Source organism: Panthera leo, chromosome C1 (genome assembly GCF_018350215.1).
Source record: "Panthera leo isolate Ple1 chromosome C1, P.leo_Ple1_pat1.1, whole genome shotgun sequence".
In the NCBI taxonomy this organism is placed as follows: Eukaryota; Metazoa; Chordata; class Mammalia; order Carnivora; family Felidae; genus Panthera; species Panthera leo.
In genome coordinates this window covers 124,387,031-124,394,764 of record NC_056686.1, presented here as the reverse complement: position 1 = coordinate 124,394,764, position 7,734 = coordinate 124,387,031, and positions in this window count along the sequence as shown.

Below are 7,734 nucleotides of genomic sequence, written 5' to 3'. Positions count from 1 at the left end.
TGTTATGCTAAGTGAAATAAGCCATACAGAGAAAGACAGATACCATATGGTTTCACACTTATGTGGATCCTGAGAAACTTAACAGAAACCCATGGGGGAGGGGAAGGAAAAAAAAAAGAGGTTAGAGTGGAAGAGAGCCAAAGCATAAGAGACTCTTAAAAACTGAGAACAAACTGAGGGTTGATGGGGGGTGGGAGGGAGGGGAGGGTGGGTGATGGGTACTGAGGAGGACACCTTTTGGGATGAGCACTGGGTGTTGTATGGAAACCAATTTGACAATAAACTTCATATATTGAAAAAAAACATTAAAAAACTTAATAATACTTTAATATCAAATATTTAGTCAGTGTTCAAATTTCTAATTGAAACATATGGTTTGTTTATGGACTCAAAATGAAGACAAGATCCATACATTATGGCTGGTTGAACATTTCTAAACTTTCTTTCAATTCATAGTTTCCTCTCTTCATCTTCTTCTTGTTCTTATCATTTATTTGTTGAAGAAACAAGCTCATTTATCTTGAGCTTCCCAGTCTGGATTTTGCCATCTTCATTCATCATCAGGATGTCTCCTGATGTGATCCTCTGTCCTCTGCATTTCCTGTAAATTGGCGGCTGCTTCTAGAGGTTTGTTGAGATGCAAGTTTCATCCATTGGCAAAACTATCTCAAAGGTGGAGATGTATTCTTTGGTCAGGAGGCACATCATGCGTGGTTTCTTCTTTTTTTGAGATATTAGCAGCCACTCACGTTCAATGTCAAGATCCACTCATTGATTAGTGGTTCTAGCATGGTGTCATTCCAATGTTATCATTGCGTCTTCACTTATTAACTGGATACTTCTCTAAATATAAATTTCCCATTATCTACTATTTGGTTACTCAGTGGTACAGTTTGTATAGGAAAGACAAAATTAATATTTGATTCTTTCTTTAGTGTTCATAATTATGAGTTGGTTCCCTAGCATCCTTCAATGGTGAGCAGTTAGGGTTCTTTTCCCCTCTGATGTCATTTTAAATTCATGGATTTATTTATATGTGATGAATATCCATCCATTTAAGTTAATGTCCTTATTTGATCCTCAAATTGTTTCATCTTTGACCAGTGGAGCCTGGTTAAAGTTGACTCTTAAGTCCTTTTGCTATGATCCTAGTAACACAATGTTTATAGCAGCACTTTCAATAGCCAAATTATGGAAACAACCTAAATGTCCATCAACTTGATGAATGGATAAAGAAACTGTGGTTTATATACACAATGGAATACTACTTGACAATGAGAAAGAATGAAATATGGCCTTTTGTAGCAACATGGAGGGAACTGGAGAGTGTTATGCTAAGTGAAATAAGTCATACAGAGAAAGACAGATACCATATGTTTTCACTCTTATGTGGATCCTGAGCAACTTAACAGAAGACCATGGGGGAGGGGAAGGGGAAAAAAAAGTTAGAGAGGGAAGGAGGCAAACCATAAGAGACTCTTAAAAACTGAGAATAAACTGAGGGTGATGGGGGGTAGGAGGGAGTGGAAGGTGGATGATGGGTATTGAGGAGGGCACCTGTTGGGATGAGCACTGGGTGTTGTATAGAAACCAATTTGACAATAAATTTCATATTAAAAAAAAAGAAAGAAAGTGGTAGGGCTTTTTTTTCCGTTTTAAGTGCTCTTTCTGTGTTGCTCGCACATGCACACGCATGCACACACACACGCATGCACACACACACACATACACACACACACTCATGAATACACAATCTCATTTTTCTGGGTGAAAATACAAGGTGTTTTTGAGACCATACAGATTCCTATGGTCCTGGTCTGCCATTGTAAATAAAATATTAAAACCAATATTCCTAACAGAACAAAAGATCATGTGTTTCAACGGGAATAGAAAAAAAACATAAGACAGGAACAAATGGTTAAGAGTAGGACAGCTTCTCCATCAGAACTACTTCCTTGGGAAGAAATTGACAGATCCTTCAGTTCTCACTGGCATCAAACACGTTAGTAGTAACACACACACACACACACACACACACACACACACACAGACTGTGTCACCAACTGACACACGCAGAGGGCAAACATTTTCACTTGAAATATCAACTGCACAATGAATTTGTGTGTTGTGTATCATTGCCCCCTCATTAATGGACCACATTAGCACGAATGTTCACTCGTTCCACAAATGATAAGAGTAACGGCCAACATTTAGGTTACTGGCCACTATGCTAGGTTCACTATATGTGTTAATATATTTAATCCTCCCAAACAGTCTTGCATTTTGCTCCTTTTATAGAATGGGAAACTGAGGTTCAGAAAATGAAATTAATTTTCCCAAGATTACATACCCAATAGGTGACAGAGCAGATACCCAGTTACATCTACCTCCCAAGTCCATATGCCCCACTGCCTCACTGCACTATCTCAGAGACATACTGGACATATTTAGTGGGCATCAACCACATGTGAGAGACCCTTCCGTAACACTGAATAGTTCAAGAGAAAAACAGAACTTTTGATTTAAAAGCATACAACAGTGATTCAAGCCATTGCACTGAACCTACAAATGTGTTTGGTAATCCACTACAGATCCAACCCCTAACTCTTACTAACGTCATCACTTACTGACCCATGTGCCAAAACCATAACAGTCATAGATCTTCAGATGGAACAATTTTAGTCTGCCTGAATGGGGAAAAGAATGCTCACATTTCAGAAACAAGAGTGTTGGTAGCTATGGCTTCATTCAAAAGAGAGCCTCACAAGAGTTGGAATTGGCCATGTTCCCTCAAAACTCAAAATCCTAAGGGTCCTACTAACGGGTTCCATTGGCTAGAGATTCATTCACCCATGTAGGTGTTCGTTCATTCAACAAACACCTATTGAACACTGCGTCATTTCACTGGAGATACAGGGGTGAATAAAACAAACACAACCCCTGCCCCCTCCCCAACAAAGCTTAAATCAGCAATCTCCACCCCACTTCTCAAGCCTGGCCTTCTTGGAGAACCGGCTCCACCACAGCCATGAGAGAGGCTGAGATACTCTCCACCCGACTCAACTGACTGAACCAGGGTCAGACAGCTGATCCAGGGGAAGCCAGACCACTGGCTGGTCAAAAGCTCATCATGTTTTCTCTCTCTGCAGAATATGAACTAAAAGACACAGCAGTTAAGTGCATTAAAGACAAAACTGATGCTTTACTCACTCCACCTACTAAAGTCCTGAAGGTAGCCCTGATTCCTACCCTTCCTGAGCCTGGATATTCACCAGAAGATACCCCACGTGTATCCAATAATGTTCAGGCTATGTAGTCAGACAGACCTGGGGACAAATCCTTGTTCCGCTATCTATTAACTATGACACCGCGGACAAGTTTTTTCGCTATTAATTTTATTGTGGATATCTTCAAATACACACAAAGATAGAATGGACTCCCATGTATTTGGCCACCAAATAATAATAATAAAAATATTTGTTAGTAGTAGTATGCAATGATATTTCCCCCCTTCTGTTTCACCTGCCCCCACAATTTTATATTTTCCTGGCAATTTTTAAAGTAAATCTCAGTCATCATGTTAGGTGAGTTCCTTAGTTTCTATGAATCTGTTTTCTCCTCCCTGAGACAGGAATAATGATACCCCTTCCATAGTCTTTTTCATTCACTGGACAGAAATGGATGGGGCTGCTGCCATGAGCCAGCCCGGTTCCCACGGTATGGGATGCTGCTGTGACAATACAAAGTATGTGCTCTCATGAAGTTTACATTGTAGTGGAAGAGGCATAAATAAGGAGGAAGACAATTTCAGAAAGAACAAAAGTCATGAAGAAAATCATGGGGGAAAGAGGAACAGTAGATAACTTGGGGGCCCAAGGGAGACAAGGAAGTCCTCTCCAATGAGGCAGCTTTGCACATACGATGTAAAAGGGTAGAGGCCTGGGAGCAGGGTTCTGTAGGCAGGGAACACAGCAAGTGCAAAGATCCTTGGGGCAGGGATGAGCAAGGCTGTTCGAGGATTGTTTTCAGTACAAAATGAGCTAATGCGTTCAGAGCTTTAACACAATGCCTGGCACACAGCAAGTGCTCAATAAATGTTAGTTCCTGTTCCTCCTAAAGAAGGACTCATCACAAGACCTACACTGGAATGTGTTTTGGAAATAGCTCTTTCCTACAATGCCAATGGATCTTTTGGTTCACTTCACATATCCTTCAACCACTTCAACTCCTAGGGGGGGAAGACTTCCCCCTTCTGCAAACACCTGTACCCAAAGGAGAGGTCACGTAGTATAGTGGTTAAAACATAGACCTTGGGGTCTGACTGGCCTGGTTTAAATCCCAGCTCCACCATTTAGTAGCTGTATGAACTTTGGATAAGTCACTTAACCTCTCTGAGCTTTATGATGGTGGAAATAACAGTACCAACCTAATAAGGTTTTGAACATTAAATGTGGAGGGAGGGGTTAGAATACTGCCTATATAAGTTACTGTTAATATTTCACTATCTTACATATTTTTTTTACTCTTATACACCTCCCCTGATTAGGAAATTCCCCCAATTTTTAAAAGATATTTGGCAATATCCCTGCCAGTGTCTCCAAAAGTCAAGTATAGGACATTTGGGTGTCTTGGTAAATATAGGAAATGAATGGAAATCCATCTGGCCCTAGATATGAGGTGCACAACATCTTCAGAAGCTAAATCATGAATCTGCTTTTCATCTGGTTCTTTGTAAACCCACTAGGAAATGGTTCTGGAGGTGAGCAGGGGAGTGGTCAGGGGAGAGCTGAGGCTGGAACAGGAGCCTGGTCTTTCAGATGGTTTCTGTGTCAGGAAATATCAAGCCAGTATTTCTCCTCAGTTTGGTGTGAGATCTCACCTGCTAAGTAACATTGTAACATCAACCCAATTCAAAAGAGGGGTTGCATGTTTGGGTAGAACACTCAGGGGGACTCTGTCCCATGAGCCTATATGAGAGCATAGTCAAAACATGAACTGATTCTATTCCAACACTGACCAGGTGAATAATTTTATGTGGATGCTTTTATAGACCCTGGGAGACACTTTTTATACCGTGGCTATAAAGGCTCTGTAATTGCCGCTGACTTATTTGGTGTCGTTTTCAGTCTTTACCACATCACTAAACAATACCGCACAGCCAAAATTCTACTATCAAGCTGCCTGTACGAAATGCAATGTAGTATGCTGGAGTGGATCCTGGAACAGAAAAGGGACTTAAGAAAGGGAACTAGTGAAATCCAAACACTATCCACAGTTTAGCTAAAAATAATGTACTAATGTTGATGTCTTAGTTTTGACAGGTATACCACAGTAATGAAAGATGTTAACATTAGGGGGAAGTATGGGTGAGGACTATATACAACTCTGGGTATTACCTCTGCAACTTCTCTGTAAATATAAAATTAAAATTATATATATTTTTTAAAAAGTGTGCTGTTAGGGGCGCCTGGGTGGCTCAGTCAGTTGGGCGTCCGACTTCAGCTCAGATGATGATCTTGCAGTCCGTGAGAGTGAGCCCCGCGTTGGCCTCTGCGTGGACAGCTCACTGGAGCCTGCTTCAGATTCTGTCTCCCTCTCTCTCTGCCCCTCCCCTACCTCTTTGATAGAGGTCGAGGCCCTTTTGATTATCAGACTAAATATTTTTAGGCAATATCACTGAATGCCTGGAAAGAACATGAACACTATCAGCTGAAGAAAAATTCATCTTCAGATAAAAAGGCAAGTCTTGCATATCACAGGAAAAATCAACCCTAGGAAATTTATAAAGGGAAGTTGACCACATTTCCCCACAATGAAGCTTTCTCCCCTCCCCCCCCCATTTGCCTTTACCTTAGTCCTCCACTTCCTTCCTCCCAAATATCCAGATTTCTGCAGACTTTTGATTCTCTTAGCTTGATTAAGGCATAATGGAAAGATCAGAAAGGAGTCTAGCATTAGTATTAAGATGAGAAAAGAGGGGCGCCTGGGTGGCTCAGTCGGTTAAGTGTCTGACTTCAGCTCAGGTTCATGATTCGTGGGTTTGAGCCCCGCGTCAGGCTCTGTGCTGACAGCTCAGAACCTGCAGCCTGCTTCAGATTCTGTATCTCCCTCTCTCTTTGCCCCTCCCTCGCTCGCACTCTGTCTCTCTCAAAAATAAATACTAAAAAAAACGATGAGGAAAGAGAGATGGAGATGAGTATCCTCTGAAAGCCATGTTGAATGGGTCACTGAATAGAGATGAAAATGACATTCAAGTCTGGGTTATCGAATTCCCAGTCAGATCTGATAACTTGAATGTTTAGTGAAGAATACCGCAACAATGGCATGATGTGCCCCCTCTTGGTATATCACAAATGGATGCATCTTTCTTTCCATTTTTGGTAATGGTAAATCTTTGTTGCTCACAGTGTCCAGAGAAGAGTTCAATTCAATAGGTGCACTCTAATTCTGGCACCAAGAGCTGGTCTAACTTCTCAGTTGGAATGAATTCCTTCTCTCCTAGTTCTCTATAGGTCAAAATGGGCTCTGGTGACTGCCTGGCCTCTTGAACCCCTAATAATTGACAAATATCAGTCATTTAGGCCTATCTTCTCAATGAACTCCCAAAATCATTCCCTCTTCTGAACATGTAAATTTTCCCTGTGTCTACAATATGTAAATAGCTCTTGTGAATCAATAAAAAGATAAAATCACTCCAAGGAAGGCTATCTTTATTAACAACTATTAAATTAATTGTAAAAATTAAATTGATTAAGGAGCCCCTCAGTAACTCAATTGGTTAAGCGTCTGACTATTGGCTTTGGCTCAGGTCATGATCTCACATTTTGTGAGTTCAAGCCCCCCATCAGGCTCTGTACTGACGGTGTGAAGCCTGCTTGGGATTCTCTGTCTCTCTCTCTGCCCCTTCCCTGCTCACTCTGTCTCTCTCTCAAAAATAAATAAATTAATTTTAAAAGTTTTTGAATAAAATTAAACTGATTAATGTAAATCGGTGGAAGAGCTATATGCTTCTTATCTTTCCAGATCTTCCCCAAAATTCTAGGAAATAAGAACTGGATTAACCCAGCAGCAGTATAGGAAATTAACATCTTGCAAGAATGCAGTAAATGTTTGTGTACACTTGGCATTCTCTCCTGTAGTCCACCAGCAATGCTCTGGCATACATCTACCCAGTAGAATATTACAAGGCATTTTTTAATTGGTATAAATATCTCTGATTACTGAGACTCAGACATAGACCAAAAGCAAGAATCATAAATAAATCAAGTTAGTCTGTCACAAGAGACTTCTGAATTCCTCAGTGCCTAGACACTCATCTCTGAGCAGTAATTTGTTTTCAGTACAACGTTAAACAGAAGTCCCTTACTTAAACAAGATTCATTAATGTACCTTGCCCTTTGGCCTGATAAAAATGAGTTCAATGAGTTATTTCGTTTGAGTGTTGATTCAAAAACCATCTTAAAGCTTGTAACTTCACATGAGAAACTTGTTAACAGTCCCCTTGGATAGCCACAGACTCCACACCATTTCACCTTTGTCTATTTCACAATCATATTCTCTCATGTGTGACGTCCGGGACCCACATACAACTAGGTTCTGCTTACTTCCCAGTGACATCTGAAAGGGAATGTGCTCATTTCTATCAGAGCCAGAACGGGACTCAGTGATTGCCATTTCTGAGTTGGTGCAATTTACTGTATCTTTCAGGGCTGTGAGATTTGGTCATAAAACTTA